Source organism: Lutjanus erythropterus, chromosome 23 (assembly GCF_056507025.1).
Source record: "Lutjanus erythropterus isolate fLutEry1 chromosome 23, fLutEry1.hap2, whole genome shotgun sequence".
In the NCBI taxonomy this organism is placed as follows: Eukaryota; Metazoa; Chordata; class Actinopteri; order Lutjaniformes; family Lutjanidae; genus Lutjanus; species Lutjanus erythropterus.
The window spans coordinates 8,580,767-8,603,846 of NC_139339.1; the positions used below are offsets into that span (position 1 = coordinate 8,580,767).

Genomic DNA, 23,080 nt, shown 5'->3' on the forward strand with positions numbered 1-23,080 from the left:
AGCAGTGAAAATATTCCAAATATAGTGTACTACATCTAAGTTCTGCCTGAAGGGGTCTTTCTCAGATTAGAACAATAACAGAAGATGTAGTTTGAGTACATCATGATGTAGTGTGGGATCATGGGAGTTTATTTTCTACATTTTGAACACCAGCTGATGAAAACTGATCTGTCATGACCATGTTCGCTGACAAGGTTAAAACAAAGCTTTAGTCACGTTCACCGACTTTCCTCCTCACTGTCTGGCGTAACCGACTACTCTGTGTTTTCCCAGAAGTTATAGCAGCTAGCAACCAGCTAGCAATAGCTAACAAGAAACGCATCATTGCTTTAAATAAATTATAGATCTCTTTAGATAATTAACATGGAAATGTTACATATTATTGCTTTAAGCACGTTCCATTTAGTGTACCAGAGCCTCTCCAGTGAGCCAACATGCACAATAGCAGAATCCTGACTCTGTTTGACCTGAATGGAACTCAACCTTAATTGTTATCATTGCTTACACTTGTATTGTGTACCCAAATGTTTCATGTCCAAATGGCTGGTATGAAAAAGATCTATTCAAATATGTCCAGTCACATCTATGAAAAGCATTGTTTCATGATGCTGACCAAGTTTTCATCTCAGCTTACCATTTGCTGCCCCCTAGTTTGCATCTTCCTCATTTATTCCCCCCCAAAGATGAGTCATGCAACTTATGCTATAAATCCAATAACGCAATAAAAGGCGTGATGGGAAAAGCAATCCAGAAGGTAAACTTTCTCTTGTGCTCGCTTCCTCCCTTTAGTCTTGGGAAATTAGGCCATTCTATCATCAGCCAACTGGTGCATTTATGAGCTGCTAAAGTAATTGGCGATTGCAGTGAGATCTCAGCTGAGGCAAAGGTAGCCCATTCACCTCCACAGAGCCTTAAGCAAAAATGCTTCAATGAAATAACAGCGAGGAGATGGAGGAGGAGGAGGAGGCAGCGAGTGGAGGAAAAAGAGAGTAGCAAGGTGCCTCATTCACTGGCTCAGGGGTTTATGGGATTGCTCCCAGCTGTCACTCTGTGTAGTGAATCCGCAGCACCGTAATATCTTAATTGTTTCAAATTAAATGCTCGTAAAATGGCAAAGGAAATGAGTTTTTCTCTCTGGCTAATCCAAAGCAGCCCCTTGACTTACATCTGGGCCCGCTTTAAGTGAGAGGGGGTTTAAAAGGTGGAATGGCTCCCACATGAGATGGCTATGGATAGGCTGGTGTGTGGAATTAGTTTTTATAGGTTGTGAACTCTGAGCCTATCACTGTGCATATGTGACTGGAAGCATCTTTCACTCTTTTTCCTCTTATTTCCTTGTCTCCATATCCTATCTGTTTCCCCCCATCCCTACATCCTTATCTGTACCCCCTGTCTTTCATTCTTTCTTTACATGTGTGCACATGAGTTTATGTGTGTACTTATGTATGTTTATGTGGAGGATGCGTGTGCGCAGAGGCTTATCATAATAAACAGTCTAAATCTCCCGTGGGGATTCACACATTTAGTCTCCCCCCTCATCTCCCTCTGGCACTTCTGAGACTCAGCTCAGTCCACAGCACACATTCAAATCACTCAACCAGCTAAAGCATCCTGAATGACATCAGACTGCCTGTCTCACACACACACACACACACGCACACACACACACACACACACATGCATACACATAAATGCTCATGTATGTATGCATGCATGCATACAAACACAGACACATATGACACTCTTCTTCCATTCGTACAAATAAAGGTTTCAGAGGGTTCTTCCTGAAGGGCTAGGGTTCTACCCAGAACCATTTACTTCTGAAGAACCTTCTTTAAAAAAACGACAGTCAACAGTTTTTTTAAGGTTCCAACTGCCTAGGTGAGTTCTCAAAATAAATAAATATCCCCATAAAGAAATATGAAAGGGTACTCGGTAGAACCTGCGGAGCGTGTTCTTAATAAAACCCTTGGAATATAAAACAATTCTTGTATAACCTCCTGGACGGGTTCTTGCTAGCACCCTTAAAAGGTGAAAAGATTCTGGAGAGTTCTGGGTGGAGCCTTTACACCATAGAAGGGTTTTCCTTCAGAACCTCTCATAGGGGGTTCTGGTGAAACCTTTCAAAGGTTACAGAGACAAGCTGAAGAACCCTTTGTAGTTCTAGTAAGCACCTTTATTCCTAGGAGTGTACATCAGTCACCAGAATGTGCGGGTTAATACGCTGCTATGTACCCATAGTGCATTCTGTGCATGTAATTTACACAGTAAACATTTTCCCTGCATGTGAACACGGAGTGACATGCTTCTCATGGCTTTTCTCAACACAATTCCCAGTCTGAAAGGATATCAGAATTTCCCATTAGCCCCTGTTAACTTGACACCTTCTCTTCCATTCTTGTACAAATACCAGCCCGAAATGAAGCTCCAGCAGACAATTATGTGTCATTACATCTGCAAAGCGGTTCTGTGGTGGGGGGCTGTAGGTGGTGGCGACAGTAGGGGCAGCGGAGTAGATTATCGTAAAATGAAACGCCAACTGAGAAGGCGTGACACCTCTCCACTTGGAAACCAGAAACTGATTGAAAAAAGAGAAAAAGAATAATAATAATGAAAAAAATAAATAAAAGCTGAGCGCCTTTACTGCCTCACAATGCAGGGAGTAGCTTTCGTTCTACCGAGCAGATGGTGATACAAGAGGGTCGTGCTAAAAGTTAAACTGACAAGTGCTTGAAAAGTTTCTGACACCGCTGCCACCAGAAGTGCCATCTGCAGTTAGTAACCTCTAGAAGAAAGCAGCGTGTCTACTTTTGACAGTTACAGTATAGTGGGTGTCTTGGTAAACTTGTCTCCCTATGAGGTCCAGGGACTGCAAGTTGCTGCAAATAATAATAACAAGAAAGAGAACTATTTATCTAGTATTCTGTCACATTTATAAAAGTTTAGAAAAAAAAACTTTACAAATGGATCAAATCAAATTCTAACCAAACAGTTGAGGTTGAAAACTGGGACAAAAGCAAACCAAAAGTTGAAATTACAGTGTTGGTATTAATGATTTTTAAAAGTTATTTTTGGTAGGACAGGATTTGTCCAAGTTCTCACGAAAGGGTTGAGACAATTGACAAAACAATCTGCAATCATATTACACTGCTAAATGGATAATAACCTTTTTTTTGTCAAGCTAACCAATTCTAACACTAAGCCAAATAAAATATATCTGGATCACACTTGTCCAAAGTGTTTTAACTACTAAATCCTGGACTAGCTATCAAGTATTTTTCTTGCTAAATAAGCAACAGTTTATTGACACATTCACAATTACAACTCTGACAAAACGTGAAGCCGTGTTTTTGCATCGTCCATTCAACATCCCAATCCGACAGTGACAATTTTCTTTTAACCGGAATGGCAAATTAGTCGAAGAGAGGAAAAAAATGTATGAAAATAAAAGAGGATAATCATGGCATGAAATAGCCATTTTTTAAAGAAGATATTTTGAGAAGTGCTACTACTGATAACATTAAAGGTTCAGTAACCAGTTCTGAGGAAGATAGCTGATTACTGAGTGTCATGCACAGGATGTCAAATTACAGGCACTTTGGATTGGTGGCTTGAAGATGGATAGTCGTTGAATTTTATTCTAAGGTCGTGAAATACTGAGAAATAGAGTTTTGGGAATGAGACTCAACAATCAACTATCTTACTGACATATTACTGGCCAAAGTCTAAAGCCTTGAAAACAGCCAAGAGTAGGAGCAGAAGTCTAGTTTCCTCTCAAAAGACTTGAATTACATTATGCTTGAAGGGTATTATGGAACTTTTGCCCACAACAGAGCCAGTTTCCAGGACCCTGAAACTGAAGCAGCTAAGTGGAATTCAGCCATCTTGAATTATTAATCAAACCTGTGCTTTTCCTACTGCAACACAACTAAATTAATGGCATTATGTTCCCAGATACTGTAAACACAAATATTTATATCCCACTGTCCTTGACTGAATCCATCTGTATGTTTTCTCTGCCAAACTCTACATCAAGGTCCTCCTTCCACCTCTTACCATACAGTGTTTTTCCTCGCCTGTGTGCTGCAGAGTATTCTCCATCCTCTCCTCTGATGCTTCACATCCCAACTCTCCCCTCTAATCTCTCCTCCTGGTTCTTTCATTTCCATCTCTCTCCGGCTCCTCCCCTGCTCTCTCTTCCCTCCTCATTCTGTTTTTCTAGCATCCTCTTTCCCCCTTTTTTTCTCCACTCTCATTTTTCTCCTCATCACCAGGACTCCTCCCCTCCGTTTTGTTTTGTTGTCCCCCCCCCACCTGCACACTACACAACTTCTCCTCCTCTTCTGTGCTCCCTCATGTGCCGTTGGATACTCTCCCACCCCTCTGGCATTTTCTGTTCTTCTCTGTGTCTCCATCTTTATGATGGTTATTACATTTTCTGTCCTATCTAGCAAGCTAGAAACAATTCTTTATGGGTGGTGGAGACCAAAACGGAGTAAATAGGAGAGTAATATATTTATATTTTCACTTCTTCTTGCGTTTTCTGTCTGTTAACGTGGTCATGATTATCACAATCTGACCTAGCTAAGCTAATCAAGACAGAAAAAACATTTCCTCAGTGGTTGGTGGAGACCAAAACAGAGCCAATATGACAGTAATAGGGGATTTCCATTCATGATTTTCCCAATTTGACTTTAGCAATGTTTTTGACGATATCAGCTGAGCTAAACAAGACAGAAAAAACAGTTCCTCAGTAGTAGGTAGAGACCAAAACCAAACTAATAGGAGAGTAATATTGGATTTCCACTTCCTCTGTCATTTTATGTTCTCTGTGTCTCCCTTCTTCTTTTGTTTTTTTACTGTTGTTATTACCTTTTCTGTCCTATCTAGCAAATAACAATATAGTTTCTCAGTTGTTGGTGGAGACCAAAACAGAGCTAATAAGAGAGTGATATTGGATTCCCTTTCGTGATTATCCCAATCTGACTTTGGCCATGTTTTGGACCAGATCAATGAAGCTAATCCTGACAGAAAAAAACAGATTTGTTTGTAGATTGTTATGACTTTTTCTGCCCTCATCTGTGTGATTATCTTTTTACTCTCGCAGCAAAGTTTCTTGACCCAATCCCCTTTTCTTATCCTTACATCTCCCCTTTTCAACATATCCTTCGTATCATTTCGACTTCTTCCTTTGTGCTACTTAACCAGCCTTGATTTTTCTTCTTTTTTCCCCCCTTTCCTCTCCTTTAACTTATCCTCCATTAGTTGCTCCTATGCCTTATGCCAAAATATGCCCTATCACTGCCAGTCTCACAGTTTGTCTCACTCTCTTCTTTCCTCTCCTCTCCTCCTCTCTGTCTGCCATGTTTGTGGCCTTTCGCTCTGTGCACATCTAATGGCTGGGGTGTAATCCACTGGCTAATCTGCTGACAGCCTGTGTGACAAGGCATTAGCTTTGTGTCACTGCCTACCATGCTGCCTCTCAGCGTGTGTGTGTCAGAGAGTGAGAGTTGGAAAAAGAGAGAGGAGAGAGGGAGTGTGCGAATGTTAGCGCGTCTGTATGCATACGGAATATGTTTGTAAAACTTTGCGTATGTGTGTGATAGGGCGTAAGTAACGGCTTATGCGTTTTGTTGCTCGGTGTCAACTGGATGCCCAAGCGTAAAATTGATACTGTAGCTCCTCAGTTTTTGACTGACCTTTCACCTTTCCATTTTTTCCACCATTTATGTCCACTGCTGCTCTTTTTTTTTTCCTCTCTCTACGGGGGATAGCAGTTTTAATAAGATGCCAGGTCAGAGTGCGAGTGGATGCAGCAAGAAGCAGACCGGTCAAGACAGGCTAAAGCAGCCTTTGTCAGGGTGCCTCGCTGCTCTGTCAAGCATTCAGCCATGTCAAACAGGGCTCGGTTTGTAACCCAGTATTGAATTTTCTATTATTTCCACTGTAAGTTGGGGCATAATTGTAGTTCTTCTAGTCTAAGCTTTTTTAAATTACATTTGGCATTGATTATTTTCATTACTGATAAATCTGGTGGTCATTTTTTTCTATTATTGGATCAATTATTATTTTTTTCTGTATGTGTCTGAAAATAATTAAAAATAGGGCTGCACCTAATGATATTTTTTTGAGTCTGATTATTATTTTTTGATTAATTGATTAATATACTAACTCATTTATTGATTGTTATTATTTTTGTTACTTGATTAATATAACAAATAATAGTCTCGCCACAGCGCTCAGTGCTGGAGAAAGGTCTGGCTTCACACACTGATATTCTGCTATACTGGAAAAAAAAAAAAAAATGTCGGGAGGCGAGCTCCGGCATTAAAATGACTATATCGCTGTAAAAAAAAAAAAGGTAATAGCTGTTAGCTTGTTTTGTTCGTACCATTCATGTCCAAGCTGCTAATTTGCTGTTTTCAGTGTGCAGGCTGCAGCTCGGAGGTTGTTCTTGTTTCCCGGGGAAACATTACAAAAGCACTTAAAACAAGCGACCAATGGTAGACTTATACCTGCAGTGTGCATCTAATGAGTCAGACTAAACAATTAATAACATCAAAAACCTGTCTTGTTAATGTTTTAATGTTTTATTCAATCATCATCTTGAAAAAGAGACACATAAACCACATTAGAATAATCATAATTGTGGTATATTTTAACATTACTTTGATTTCCACCTTTTTTAATAGACTATTTATTAGAAACCTAAACTGGAAAATACTGGACCTTAAATTCAAAAGGATTATTGTGAAACAAATTAATTTAATCACTGTATAGAAACCATTTCCCTGAGCTGGAGAATCAGTATTTTTACAAGAGTGCTTGACTAAAAACTTTTACGGATTGGATTTATTTCATCACTGGAGGGGTGAACAGACTGAAACAACAGTCACAGACTGTAGCAACAGTCTGTATCCTTAGTTAAATACATTCTTACTTCACATAAGCGGATGTGGGACGGGTGCTTTTGCATGCAGACATGATCATGGATGAGCACGTCATTCCATGCATGCCCTGTGGCTTTGCATACATTCCACAAAAAAATATCTGCCTCACCATCTGAAAGCGCCAGCTCCACTTCGCCAGCAAAACTCACCCCGCACTTGCCCACATTTCTCCTCTCTTTTTAGCTTCTGTCCCTTTCTTCCGTGGTCCCCTTCCCTGTCTCCACCTGAGTGATCCTGTTATCTCAGCTGACCCCTCGCTGGATCTGTCGACAGCCAAAGAGATTACACCGAAGGCCGCCGAACACATTGGGCTCCCCGTTTGACGTGTGCGGAGGGGGGAGGATTGCCTGATCCCCTGATGCTGATAAACTGGCTGAGGCTTTGGGGATTCAAGAAGGTCCCGTCGGGAATGGGGTAGGGTGCTATAGTCAACTTTAAGTCTACTTCTAATCACCGGGCTTTTCAGAGGGGATAAAGGAAAAGGAGAATGGGAGCTTGGTTTGGGATGGAATTAGGCCCTGATGGAGCCAGGGATAAGGTTGTTGGTGTTTGATTTCATCACACTGTTTACTTGGAAGCTTTCGAGTAGCATGTTTGATCAAATCTACACTGCGCTTGGAACATGCTATACAGCTTCGGTGGAATACAATGATCATAATAAAAAAATACAATGATATAGTGCACAGTGAAAAATCATGCAGGAATTAAGTGGAATCAACTAATCTTTTCTCATCAGATCAATGTAAATACACAAGTTAATTAAAGGAGCAATATGCACAAAACAATTGCGTGTCCAAATGTTTGTGCTGCAGTCCAGACAGCGAGTTGGAGCCACAGACAAATAGGTTAAAATCCTATTTAATATATGATCTATGGCTGAGTTGTTTCCAGGCAGGCTGCAGGAACACTGCAGGAGTTAGATGAGCACAATGTGATATTAAGTCCTCCACTTATAACTGTCAGTTGTCTGTCTGTGTAAAGCGGAGCCTGATATCCTAAAAACAAAAGCTGACTGCTCTGAAAATACACACTTTGGAGTTGGAGTTGAGTGACAGCCTGCCTTACTGCCTGCCAGATTTCATTGACATATTGTTTAACTTTTAAACATTGCATGCGTGCATTTCTTTAATCTCTGATGATGTCATGGCCATTTAATATAGTATAGTAATATTTATATACAGTAATATAGCAATCAAAACACTTGACAACTGTTGAAAAGAAGTTCTAATGTAAGTTGAATGAAATTACTTTAGAGTTCAATCAACTCATTAAATTAAGTTTTGAAAGAAAAATAATCAGCATATTAGCTGACTTCCCAGCATGCAGAAAAGATATGATGAAAACTTGTTGTGTGTCTCTAATAGACTTTAAAATAAGACATGAAAAACTACATCTTCAAACTTAAAAAAGTGAAACAAAATCTAATTAATTGTTGTTTGTTCATCAGTGTGGTTAACAGTTTTTGGTTCAACTTAATATCTTAAGCTTGCCAAACATGTTTTTTTCAAGTACAACTGAGGTTATTTGACCAGAAAAGTTTATTTGTTATGAATCATTACTAAATTCTCTGAACCTGTCTTTTCAAATTCAGTCAACTTACAAATTTAAGACAGCCTGGACGCTATCTTTTTTAACCTGGATCAAATTATTTTTTACACTGTTGCTAAAGGGAATTTTTCATTCAGCCTCCACAACCCAGTAGGTCAGCCACAGCTCTGCAGCAGCTTAGATTCATTGCCTTGCACAACTCTTCTTTGAACCCATGTCAACAACAGGCATGCGTCATGCATAGTGTAACCCTGCTGCTCATAATTTATATTATATTCATTGTATTGGCATGGCGCTCCCAATGCCTTCTGCACTGAACATTTTCCAGTTAATGAATCATAATCCCAGGGGAACTGTGATTCATTTCATTCATGCTAATTTCTGGGTATTCCTCAATCCATTCCTCCAAGCTCCCCCTTTTATTTGACTGTTGCCGCATGGGGGATACTTGTGCCATTCAAGTGAGAACACAGGACAATTATCATTGATTCATGCACCATAAAAGCAGGGCAGAGTGAGACAGACTCTTATGAAACGTGGCTTGCCAAAATACTGTCAGAGACGGAGGTTTGATGGCTCACTCGTCCGTGGCCTCCGCATCATGTTGTCTTCACCAGCTGTTGTTTGACAGAAAGGGAATCTTCCCGCAGTGTGCAAAGACACAGCTATCAACTTAAGAGGCTTGACAGCAACACACTATGGGGCTGTTTTTCTACTGTATTATAATAGGTATTACTGGTGGAGCATCTGCAAATGGCTCTGCAGAAAAAAAACAGCAACAAATTATAAAAGAAAGAAAGCAGAATGGAACCCTGGTGGTCTCTTTTGCTATAAAATAGCAAAATATTTCTTCACGGTTTAGGACTGATACTGCAAAAAGTTGTTGTGCTGCTATATATATGTTTGTGAAATACACCATAAACATTTTTGCAGCATTTTATGGTGGGTTTATGTCATAGTGTTGAGTGATTGCAGTGGAACCAAGACCTAGAAAAGTGCACCAACCAATGCAGTCCTGGGAAGCAGTGAAAGAAACTGCCTTTTATTGATCTGTCCTAATTACAGGAGTCAATAAAATTTATGGCTTTCAAGCTTGCCAGAAGCCACTTATATGGCATACTGAGTTAAGCAATCACCTCTAATGGCAAGTGATCAAATGATATACTGTTCTGCCAAACAAAAACAGTACAGAACAAATATGGCGGGGTATAAAATCCAGTCTGGAGCCGCACTGCCAAACAAGGTTGTCAGAGCTGAGCAGTTGTTGTTTTTATACTCTGTGTCTGAACAATTGATAGCGAAACATGAAATAAACCTCTACCTGCTTTTTTTTTATGTGAATTCCCAAAAGTCAACACAGTGTTGTTCAAAAATAACTGCATTTTGTGCAAGATCTTTTTTTTTTATCCATGTCAGCAGAAAGTTGCAACATCCTTGCAAATGTTTTCGCCTTAATCATCACTTTACTCTTAGAAATAAAGATGCTAACTAGAACCATATAGGGTTCTTCAGCATGTTCCTATAGGAGCACCTGGTAAAACCCTTTATAAAGGTTTCACCTAAAATCCTCTGAGGGAATTCTACTTAGAACTCAACATTAAGGGTTACAACCATCCATGAAAGGTTCCACCCAGAACCCTCTCCAGAATCTTTCCGTCCTTTAAGGGTGCTTGCAGGGGGTTCTACCGAGAACCCTTGTATATTTCAAGAGTGTCATCTAGAACCCACCCAGGGGGTTCTACCAAGAGGCTATTATGGTACAAAGAATTCTTCATGAAAAAGTTCTCGGAGGATTTCAACTTTTTTTCCAACAAGAGTTCTTTAGATGAAAATAGTTCTTAATGCAACCTTTAGTCTTCCACAGAACCCTTGATGAATGCTTCTTTTCAAAAAAAGGGTTCTACCAAAACAAGTGGTTCTAGGTAGAACTTAAGCCCTTCAGGAAGAACACTTTTGGAACCATTATTTCTAAGAGTGCATAAATCAACATTGTTAAGATTTAGGGCAATTTGATGAATGCAGTCAAATTCATCGTCTACCTATGTAGACAGTAAAAATTCAATGTACAATACAATGCACGCTGCTGGAAGCCAAGCTCCCAACACTTAGTAGATCATCGTAATTAAAACATAAATTGGAGGTATTGAGCTGCATGCAGTCACCAGCACAGGCTCCAGGGAGGCATTGATTCATGCATGCACTTGGAAACAATTGCTCTGATTTGCACAGAGTAAAATATAGAAGCCTTGTAAATAAAATCAATAGCAAACAAGCTGCCTTGGCTCTTCAAATAGTAGACACTGAATTACAATCAGGCAAATAATGCTAGAGGTATGAGCGAGCATGGGCACATGGGAGAGATGCACGCTTTACCATGAATGCCAGATAAGATAAAACACACTTAACATATGCGTTTGGGGACAAATCTCTGAAGAATTGTTGGATAATGATTTAAAAGTATCCAAGGCAAGACAAGGCACCAGTCGCTCAAATGTGTGTCACGTCAAGTCTTTATTTTGCTCTTACACTAGTCTAATATGAGTTAGACAGTTGCACAAAAATATGCACTGCACCTTTCAAGCTTAAAAAAAAACAACCCACGCACGCACTATCTCAGAACAAAGTGCTTTGTGCTGTGTTTCAGTGTTAAAAATCAACCATACCTGCTGACAACTAACACAAAGGAGGGAAACACGACCCATAATGTGTCATTTGTTCGTAAATTTGTGGAGAAGCAATGAAAAGGGAGAGAGTTTTTAGTGAGCACAGTAGCCCCGTGAAAATGCATATTTCGTCTGTTGTTTCTTCACTAAATACTGAATTCATAAATGTCCTTGTGACTGTTAAATTCTTCCACCAGAAACATGTTTTTCCCTGTTGCGAACAGAGCCAGGCAGCGTGGAGCTTTATCTCAGTCGGCCATATTTGTTAGTTTGAAAGCAGTCCTAATTTTCCCCCAAATACACAGAAAATTAGTCCTACTTAAGATAGTCAAGAACAAGAAAGCTTTGTCCAACTAGTGGACTTTGATGTGTATCTGAAGTCTGGATAAGCCACAGTCAAAGTCTGATGAAGGGTAATAGGAAGGATAAAGGTCTCGAGTGGTAACAACACAACCCTGATGCAATCTTTATTACATGCTGTATATGTTTTTACGGAACAATAAAAAATGCTCTGATAAATACGAACAAAATGCAGATACTGTAAACAGTGATATGATAATATAATTTACAACATATATACCTGCAATAATGAAAGACCTTTAGGAGCATGAATAGCTTGTGAAATTGTATTTTCCAAGTAGGTTTGCACAGGGCAGAATCATTTTCTGTTATGGCTTTTTTTTTAAATTACTCAAGCCACTTCATCTTTGATAGAAGTGGTATATATAATACATATAATTCAATCAAGTGGAGCTGTAAAAATCTGGCTATTCTGTGACTTAACTTCAAGTTCAAGGTTCACTTGCAAAGATTTTTGTGTGTTTCCTTTGTAAAGCTAATATGGCGTGATGAAAGAACAGAAGCACAAAGGTTCCTCTCTGCCGAGGTACCATGTGCTATGGCTGAAGGAGTATTCTCTGAAATGGCTCTGGGCACACACCTGAACCCCGTGCTCCACATTTATAAATTTACATCTTGAAATAAGCTGTGGATTTAAAGAAACAGAGCTGCGCTAACCCTGTGTTTCTACAGTAGCCCAGAAATGACAAACTAAACACTGGTAGTAGGGCTGTTGCAATAACCACAACTTTGGAATACCACAGTTGATGGCAAGCAATCGCAAAAAATGCTACGTTCATGTTTTTACTTTTGTGTCTTCTTGTTTTACGCTTGAAGGCATGTTAAAATAATGAATCAATGCTTCCAAAATTCACCAAGCAACACAAGCTAAATGATGGATTGGTTTTGCCATGTTTTATGCTGTTTTTGATTGTTTATTTTGTATGTTACTTTTTTGAACTAAGCGTTAGCATGTTAAGCAGCTAATGTGGCTACTACCACAGGCTGGGGCAATGTTGGACTAATGTTCTCATCTAGAACCTTGAGCTTCTTTTAAAGCCAACTAACTAACTAACAAGAGTAGTAAGTTGGATGCTGGTTGTTTTTTCACGTTTCTTTTAGTGAAAATGTATACTGCAGCATGAGCTGCGTTAGCTTTGTTGTTGTACGGAAGCAGGCTGGTTTTGAACCTTGATCCTCTCGCCTGTGCATGTGCTTTAATTGATAGACATTCCCTGAAGTTAACCATATAGTTACATGTGACAAAGAAATGGTCAAACTGCAGGAATAATGTTGTGTAAGTTTGATTAGCATCCAACAGCTAGCTTGCTCAGAAGTTCACAACTGGGCAGTGAGCTCCACAGATAATGTTACCCTTAGCATTGCTGAACCAAATCATGTCAGTTATCATAAATGAAGTAAGTCACAAAAAAAAAAACTAAATAGTGGCACTAAAACTGTATCCCACAGGTTCTCCTACACACTAGGGAGGGCAGGCTAAGGCAAGGGGTAATCAGTCGGTTGCAATCTACAACTTCACCTCTAGATGCCAATAAAACACACTGGTCCTTTGAATATGAAGTAAATATTGTGACAGAAATAGTTCAAAGAACTATGAACGATATACCGAATATGGACCTTAATTCATGCCTGTGTAATCCCTGGTTTCTGGGAACATTTCTTCAGACTAATCATCATGCTGTGGGCAGCGTCCTTCACTACTCACATGGGGGAAAAGAGAGGGGTCAGGACTGAATGGATAAAACTAAAAAGAGGGAGGACAGAGAAAAAGAGCAGATCCAGATGAGTGCAGGCATGAAGACAGCTATGGCAGGGAAAGAGGCTCCAGAGAAAGAGTGGGCTGGATGTATAGGGAAAATTGGATAGGGAAACAACAGAGGGGAGGGGAGAGGCAGTCAAGAGGAGATAGCAAGGGTAGAGTGGCTGGAGAATGAGAGAGGGAGATGAAGGAGAGGGAGAAAATTGGAGAAAAGCAAAGGAAGGTGGTGGAGGAAGAGCTTTTCCTCCTAGCCGTATACTGTATCCTCAAAGCGGCTTTCATCCGCCCTCACATCAACAGCCTAGGTTGAGAAACCCCTCTGCAAACTCCACACACATAGACACACACTCATCATGCCAAAAAAGCGTCCTTTGACAGTAATCACCAGTCTACCTTTTGGCATTATACAAAACCTTTTTTATGCATTTTGTTGCTACAGGGAACTGCTTAAAAAGGAATATAGAAAGCCCAAAAAGGTTTCCTCTAATTATAGCCAAAATGAGCCTCACGAGCCGGATGAATACTGAAGCCTTTCTAGCTTTAGAGACAAAGCCAAAATTGATGAATTGTTTTTCTTTTGTTCTGCAGGAAATCAAAGGGGCACTCACACAGGTATCTTGGTACCGACAGACAGGAAAGACAAACACGAGCTTGTAAGTACATTTTGTTAAAATCCCTCCTGTCTTCCCATGATATTGTACTATATAGGGTCAAATGAAATTTCAATAGATTCAATATTCAATACATTAAGTATGCACACGCACAGTAACGCCTGAGCAAAGCTACACACTTACATACACACAGCCTGAATGACTGCTAGGAGCAGAGAGGAGACAAAGGAATTAAAGCGAGGCTGACTAACAGAGTATGACATGTCCAAGGCCTATCACTAATTATGCCCCCACTGCTACAAACTGTTCCCTTACTATGATCCACTGAAATAGGAGACAGGGGAAAAGGCTGCAGCAATTACTGCTGAAGCCACCCCATAAGTGAAGTGTATGTTAGTCATAAGAAGGTGTCAGGATATGGAAATAATTCTTCTATTAATAAAGGCACCGTGCTTTGAATGTGTTATAAAAGGGTGTTAGAATTATTTAGTTTAAGACTAAATGTTGTGGCATCAAAACTACTGGAACACTGGGATTAAAACTAAAACTGATGGCATTTTATCAGTTACATTTCTTTTTATGACATGAAATAAACCGGAGTTGGACTTGGTCAAAAGTTAAGACTTAAAACTTGAGCTGGACTCCAGATTTGAGACTCGAAGGCCCAAACAAAAGATTCACTAAATTCAACATCTGCAGGTATAATACAAGGATGCCGATCAGCTGCATCAAACTTTATCAGGCACCGGAAAAAAACACCCAGACAGGTGAGTCACTTTGTAATGTGAAAGTTAATGTTAATGCTATGGATGGTTAGCAAACACGTTTAGCTCGGCATCAGCTATTTAACGTTGATTAGATTGGCATTTGCCGAATATTATGAAAAGATGAGTCTGTTTGTTTTGCCGTGAGTGTAAAATAATTTCATCTTCACTGGCTTCGCACAGAAGAATGACAGCGGCTTTGTGGTTTTTCTCTCTGCTCTCTCATTAGCTTTTATCTGTGGAGTGACTCCAGTTTTTCTATGACTCGCTCTGCACTCTGAGTTTGTGACTGATATGAAGTGATTTGGATGTGCGCTCTCCCTCCTGCCTGTTACCGTTGTTTTTTACTACTATGCTCTTTGCTGACCTGTTACAGAGCAAAATCGTAGCCTGTGCTCTCTCCGAGCAGTGGCCTTTATTTGTTCTCAGCCTTTATCCCCTCATAGAGAATATTAGATATTCTACTGTGCTGCATGACTGGGGCACATGGGGTTCTCTGATGCATCATTACGCATGGCTGGGAATGATTTCAAACTGCATTGCAAAAGCCTGTTTAAAGCGATCACATACCAAACAACTAATCAATGCTGATACTGTATGCTAGTAGATAAATGAGTGATGATAACACAGTGCATGCTTTGAATTCCTCAGATATTGCTATGCAGTGTTCTAAGCAGACTGGATGACACGTGGCAGATGATAGAACGCTCATTACAACCATAAGAGACTTAGGACTTGAAATGTACTTGTGACCAAAGACTTGACTTGGGCTCGAGCTCAGAGACTTGACCTGGACTTGCAAAAAAAATGACTTATGCACATTTCTGGTTCATGTAGCAAGAGCACCAAATGTCACAAATTTCAACATTTTAATGCAGAAAAAAAGAAGATGGAAAGGATCACATCTTACTGTTTATCTGGGACAGCTTGAATGCCAATCGGGCAAAGGAATGTGAGTTAATGCAAACATCTATCGAGCCAGAAGCAATTATATAAACCTGCACTGAAACTGAAACATTTCCTTGTTTGGACTGGAGACTGTGATCAGGTTCAGTCCAATGAGTTCAGTTTTTGCTGGACCCAGCACTTGCTCGCAGGTGATTCATAGTCATGTTGTGTTTAACTGGGAAGTTCACCAGTGGCTATTAACAGCACTCAGTGTCTAAAAATAGTTTTTATTCATTGGTGGAGTGTGGATGATGGTCTCTGTTGCAACCCTGTTATGTGATTCAAGCCTGTGAAATGGATGGGCTTCTTTTTTTCTGTTTTATCTGGTCTTGATCTCGAACTTTTTTCCACACAGATTTGACATGTTAGTGGCAATATGCTTGTAATGTTATAACAGAAAACTGCAAGTTATGGTCGTATTACCAACCTAGAAAATCAGTGACGGCTTCAAAGCAAAGGACAGCAAACTAAAGACCAGATCACATGCTTATCATGGTTTACCCAGAAAATTACATCTTTGATTTGTGTAATCTCCGTTAAGTACTTTCAGCCTCACTGAGTGTTACATATACTGAGGGTCTCATGAATGGCAAAAGCAGAATCTGTGCCCACGTGACATGATGGTTTTGGAGCCTTTAGCTTATACTTGGACAAGAAGTAGCGTCTGTCTCCAAAGACTGCAGGATGTTGCATCTAATTTATTCAATGGAAGCTCTGTGTTTATCTAGTCTTTTGCACGGATGAATAACAATTCCCTTGTTTGAAAGATGACCAATTTTTCCGAAATTTCTCCAAAATATGCTGCCTTCTAATCGAATCTTCAGCCTCAAAATGCTTCCTGTGATCAGGTCACAGAATGTAATCCATCATCCTTGCATTCCCAACCTAAAACCATCATAAATTTCCAAACCGATTGACCAAGCCTTGGCCCTAGAATCTCAGTTGGCTGAAACAAAACAACTGAATAGCATCTCAATCGTAGACTGTATTAAACTAGTGGACATAGCCTCTAATGCGGAAATGCCTTAAAGCTGCATTCTTTGGTGGTCAGCAGTGGTGACTCAACCGGTTGCAAGAAGAAGTCTGATTGTATTGAATTCTATGAGAAAATGACCTACCTCTTACTTGATTTATTACCTCAGTAAACATTTCCCTAATGACTTTAAGGTCTCAGTCTCTAGTTTCAAGTCTTCTTCAATACAGCATCAAGTTCATTTTGTAATTATGGTCACTATCACAGCAACCTGTCAATCAGAACAGTGGTGTAGCATCGCCTATCCATGGCACTGTTTACATTTTAATAGCTATATACCTCTTTTGGGTGCCTTGTCTGTTTTTTTTCTTTGAACTCTGACCCTTTCACTATGTGTTTTCAGTTCATTGAGGTTAATTGTTACTTACTGGTCACCTAAAAATGCCTTGTGCATAATTTAGTTGTACTAAAAGACACTCTAAGGATCTGTCTATTCATTTTTCCCCTATAAGTAGGCTTATATTTTATTTTAAGCCCATTTTTTGATAGTTAAAATTAGTATCTAAATTAATATCAGTGTTAAAGTGAATTATGGATGCACCTTGCAAACCTAGCTAGCTAGCTAGTATTAGCATGAGCTAATAACTTAGCGTTTGCAATGTTCCTGCCCAGCTCCACCCTCTTGTCCAAATAAGGTCACTTCTGGCATGAAAAAAACAAGATGGCGACAGCTAAAATGCCCAACTCGAGGCTTCAAAACTATTCTCTGCAAACCAATCAGCGATGTCACAGTGGCTACATCCACTTTCACACAGACAGTTAGGACGTATGGGCATTACATGGCTGTAATGCAGCCCCACTTTGAGGTATTCACGTCAAACACAATTCCATGCATACAATACAAACACACAAAGATCTGCTTCATTTTGCAAACAATCTGCAAACACAAACACACAGAAAACACCCATATAGAGTTATGTTGTTATCGACTGACCCACATGCCCACTTAGATCTGTGACACTCTCAGTCTTCCCGCAATGCACTATTGCATGGGTAAAAGAGATGATGGGCGAGGCTGAGATGTTGCGGCATGCCATTTATCTCTGTCAGACGTGGTTGAACACAAGTTCTTATTGGCTGGGCAGGATTCGTGATTGCTAAAGCGGCACCCCCAGTCTCTGAGACCATGCTAATTAAACAGTGGGGAGAAAAGAGCAAGAGGCCTTCACTCTCTATCCTCTGAGGCTCCATTCCACTGCAACCAGCATTAACACAGTCGTGAGAGCGAGCAGAAATGGAAAACCAGCTTAAAATGCCATGACCCATCTTTGTCGTTGACCATACAGTGATTCTTGCACCGGATCTGATTGCAAAAGCTTACCTTTCAGAGCTCAAGCAACCTTCCCGGGAGTTCAAGAGCTGCAAAACAACAACAACAACAAAAAAACATGTTAGATTACAGTTTATTCCATCATAAAAGCTCTTATGATAAGAAGTTGATGGCAAAGAGTTCAAGAGGCATGGGTGAAGATTGCTTGTTGGGAAATAATTTTAATCACAGTTACAGCGACACAGTGATCTGCTGCCCTGAGCTGAGCACACATTCAGCACTGCCATTGCTTTTTATAGTGTAAAGGGCAAACATTTATTACCCACTGATTACATTTGGCAGGCATATGTGTCTGACACTTAAGCCCTTGTAATTTTCCAACGTGTTACAAAAACCCCTCCTTCACCACTGATATTCAATCACCACTTGAATGTGGTATATCTCCCATGGATTTCATCGCCGCACAAAAAAAGAAAGTCGCAAGAACAAAGGGGAAATGGGAGCTAGGGGGTGCGCTGAGCAGCTTTTTAGTTTAGGACTAATTAAAATGTGGGCGGCACTCAAAAGGTCAGAGATTGACCAGAAAAAAAAAGAGAAAAAAGGGGCACGCCACTGCTGATTGTGTGCATAAGGCGCTCAAGGTCTTGTAGATTAATACCAAGTTCACTTTCAAAAGGGGAATCGAGAGAGATGGGAGAGAGAATTAGTCGTGTGACTGATAAACAGCATATCTCCATGCTCGGTTCCCTTCCCCTTTTTTCCAGCTGGGAGATAAAATTCAGGCTTGGCAATGGTTGCCAGCGCAATTGATTCTGGCAGAGGAATCTGACTGCAGAGTATGAGGGCTAAGTATCTGAATAGCTGCTGTCAAAATGCTGAAGGGGAATTTATTCCTAGTTTATATGCAAGCTATATCATGGAGTTACTGAGACTAAATGGCTACAGTTTGATGTACAGTATGCTGTCGTTTCACTGGCGTATAATCACGAAGCTGTTCGAGGCACAGGCTTATGGCTGCTGTGGCTGGATTCAGTGAATGCAATGAAAGCATATAGTCATTTGCTGGGATATGACAAATCCTTTACATTTCAAAATATAAAAAAGTCTTTGAACCGTTGTTGTAATTACCGTGAACTTCATATTGGTGTACATGTCAGCTTGTTACGTGTGAAAGCTGACATTTTTGCAAATCTGATATACTTGAGCTTAAAAAATCCATTTTCAATTAATCTTCTCTCTTCAAGATGCTGCTCAGCATCGGTTATATCTTGCATTAGAGGAATCTGATGCGAGCATAATTTGGGAGGGAGCAAAACACAACAGAGAGTTAGAGAAGAGGAAATTGGTTGCCACATTGTGTCTGATCCCATTCCTCCACTAAAAAGGTTTCTTGACCAGTGGGGAATACAGAAAATGATTAATAGGTACACTCCAGCAATCAGCAGGCAATAAGAGAGCTACCTGTCAGAGGTCCTACCGCCCTTCGCAGATTTATGGCTAATAATTGGCTATGAATGTAGCCACTCTGGTACTATCAGAACCTCACAGGGCCAGTTGGTTGGAGATACAAACAGAAGAAAATGAATTTGTTTTTTAATGCTGAATACCAGGAGAGTCTGTGGAGATGAAGGAAATAAATTCTTAAAGGACCAGTTAGCAAGATTTAGAGGCATCTATCTGATTACAAACACATCACCTCGCCCTCCCTTTCCAAGCATGTGGGAAAACCTATGGATTCAGCAAAATTCATGAAAAATGCAAAAGGCCAAATCCAGTGCCAATTCTTATCTGTTTTCAGATTCTGCCAATAAATCTGCTTAAAGGCAAACTATGCAGGACACCCCGCCGCACCATCACCTGCGATCCATCAAAAGAGTGTGACAGCGATCTGCATCCAGAAAACCCCTCCTTTGCCAGTACTCTTTTATACAATTTTTACATCAAAAGTTGGACATATATGTGGGATTTTTTTTTGTTTCAACCTGCTAAAAATAAGCAATTGACCTTTTCTCATTGCCAGTAGATGAGTTTGCCTTTCTGTTTTTTCCTGTATGTGCTGGACAGCAGAGACTCAATTCCTGTGTGTGCAGGCGACCGGAGAGAAAGAGGTTTTGTGTTTGTGTTCAGCTCTCCGTACTTTTGTAGCTTCTAACTGAATCTCTGTGTTTTGTAGTTTAGTCTCCCACCTGCTTCCCTGTTTGTACTTTCAGGTATTTGCTTTATTTTACTGTTTCATATTCACTGTCAGCTGGATAGGAGTTGTGTAAATGAAAACACAAGATTTCTTGATTTTGCTCCTTCACAATAAAAGCTTTTAAATAACAACACAGCAGGGGACTTTCACTGTAAAGAATTTAGAGGAAAAAAGATGTTAATTCACCGTGTAGCCACTTAGCCAAAGACAAGTGGGTATGAGGCTCAACAATTAACTATCTGTCTGTTGTGTTTACATACAGCAACTGAAAAGTCCTACTTATTCAACCTTTAAATCTTACACACTGGCCCTTTAAGCTGCTATAAAACTAATTATAGCTTGACAGTAAGGCTCCCTCCCTAAAATAGGTGATCACATTTAATAGTGCCCAAGCCTGTATTCACTGTATTGAATGAAAAATGTTATGTTGGCAGACATTACTGCTCATCATTCTACAGTACGCTGTAAGAGACTACACTTAACAGTACTAATTAGATAGTTTATTATTATAAGATAATTTGCTGCTCAGTGTACATTTCAATCTTAAACACTTCACAGAGGACTCCACAGGGTCTAATAGATTTAACAAGCAGTGCAGCTTGACAACACCTTGGCAGGTTCTAGATTATGCCTTAAATATCCCCAAATAATGAAACTGGCGCATGTAACAACTGGGGAAAATAGACATGATGACCTTCTTAAAACACCATCTGTTGCACAGCACAACCACAGCAAGGCAAAATTAGCTAGTGAGGCTGAAAGAGGTGCATTACATGACACCCACAGTGTTCCTCTGCACTGTAAATCGCAAAACACAGTGCTTGATTTGAAATGCTATTGTGCATTCACAATGATTTCATTCAAACGCCAGTGGAAACGCGTCTTTGCTATTGTAATTAATAGAATGGTAGGGTTGGATGGGTACAAAGGCTACTGTAAATCACAATGAAAAGGAGAATGAGTCGACGTTTCCATTTGTATCTGTGACAGGCGATCACGCTGGCAAAGAAAGTGATATTATCCTGCTGTATGTAAACATAGTGTGGGAATATCAAACCTGATGAACAGTGATGATGTGCTGCCTACCTAAATATCCCTGGTGATGACAGGCCTTAGCGCTCCATTTATTCCAATACTAATGCCAATGCCCCTCCTCCGTACCTCACTCCCCAGTCACCGCTTTTCCGTTGCCTTCAGTTTATATCCTTCATTTTTTCAGGATTCGAGACATTTCTTTTTCTGTACACCTTGGTGTCAGGGTCACTGTCCTCACTGCTCCACTACCCCTCCTCGCCCCCCGCCCTTCCATCCTTTTTTTTTTCTCTTTCGAAATTCTCTGTCCATTGCCCTCCTGACAGCCACCCATCAACCTGGGTGCAATTTAAAAAGCCCTTCAACAGCTGCCATTCCACAGGGCTGGCTATCAGTCCAGCTGCCAAAGCCCAGACAGGGACTCTGCTTCAGCAAGCAACTTTGAACGTCAGGTTGGTTCCCCCAATTCCAAATAGACTGAAGGTGAAAGACTCTATTTCTCAGAGATTGGTTCAGCTGAAGGCAGGGTGACTGAGGTGCAGCATTGCTGCTTCCTTCCTGACATGCTACAGCCAACATCTGGCATGCAGTGTTGTGCTGTTGAGACAAACAGCTTCACTTCATGCTGATGAATAAGATTTAATAACACCAGCATGAAACAGCAGTGTGTTGAAATACTATATATTTGTAAACACTGTGATTCTTTGGGGGGAAAAAAGGCTTGCGGGAGAACACTGTAAGGAGGAATGCTTGTGGTTCTGCAGAGATTTATCACTTGCTGCTGTGTCTGTGTTTGAGCCAAAGCAGTGTGTGCCTGCCTGTATGCGAACATTGCATACATTGCTTGTCTAAATGCGCATGTTGCCTGAAACAATCAAGTGAAAACGGCTCAGGCTCGAGGCTAGGCAGCCTGCTGCTGTGCACTTCTCTGCACCATATGTCTTTGTCAAAAATATTTGCTGTGCGCCGAATGAGGGATGAAATCAATCCAACTGCTATTTTCCCAGTTGCTCCGTCTTGAAGGCAGCAAAAAAATTATACTGATACTTGCCAGATCAGCCCACATTGTCAAATGTAACAACTGGCCACCAGTGACATTCGCAGACAGACCATCTGGTCTCCAGCGGCCGATAGTCGTTTAGGGAAAGAATGGGATGGCTGAAACCTCTCTCCTGTCTCAATTAGCAACTGGGAGAGACGGATGTCAGAACTGCTCTGGTCTTATGGACGGATCAAAGACGTGGTCTCTGTGCCAGTCGGAAAATGTGTTGAGGTGGTCCATGGGTACAACTAGACTACACTGTAAATAATCCTACAGTTACAAGTTTTATTTCTTAATTAAACTTAAAATATAATATATATGGAAAAAACTATATAAAACTAATAATTTCAAGGCAACTCCCTTCACTAGATTTCTGAGTTTTTAATCGAGCTCAAACTCTCAAGCTTTGAAATAAAATGAACAGAGTTTTCTAACCTATAATCTTTTGTTGAGATAATTTACTTTTCTTCTTCAGATAAACTTGAACCTTTGAGTTTCAGACACTCCCCCAGAAAAATATTTGAAAAGTTGTTTACACTGAGTTGTGAACCTGATTTATCATTATTTGGGTGCTTGAAATGGTTGCAACTGAAAATATTAAATTGTTACTCATTATTCACTTTCACTTCATTCAGTTTGCTCAGCCATGTTTGAAATCCTATTTATTTGGGGGGTTTATTTATCCAAAGAGGAAAAGGAAATTATCTCAACAAAACATTATTAGTTGCTAAAAGTTTTTTCAAAATGTAAGAGTCTGAGCTGGGCTGAAAACTCAAACAAAACCATTGAAGTAAGTTGCCTTGAAACTGTGAGTTTTCTCAATTTTTTTTTTGTTTTAAGAGTGCTGTAGAGAGCTCAGTCAGCTCATTTTCATAAGAAACATGACCAGCATATAGAAAACTTCCC

General features: G+C 40.2%; 1 protein-coding gene across 1 annotated transcript in view; it reads right to left on the bottom strand.

Annotated features, from left to right (window-relative positions):
* ptprda (protein tyrosine phosphatase receptor type Da) overlaps positions 1–23,080 on the bottom strand; it is a 256,470-nt gene that overhangs the window by 191,025 nt on the left and 42,365 nt on the right. The window contains exon 2 of the mRNA XM_084711929.1: positions 17,958–17,995. The gene's annotated coding sequence lies outside the window, so the exon portion shown is untranslated. The remainder of the gene's footprint in view (positions 1–17,957; positions 17,996–23,080) is intronic.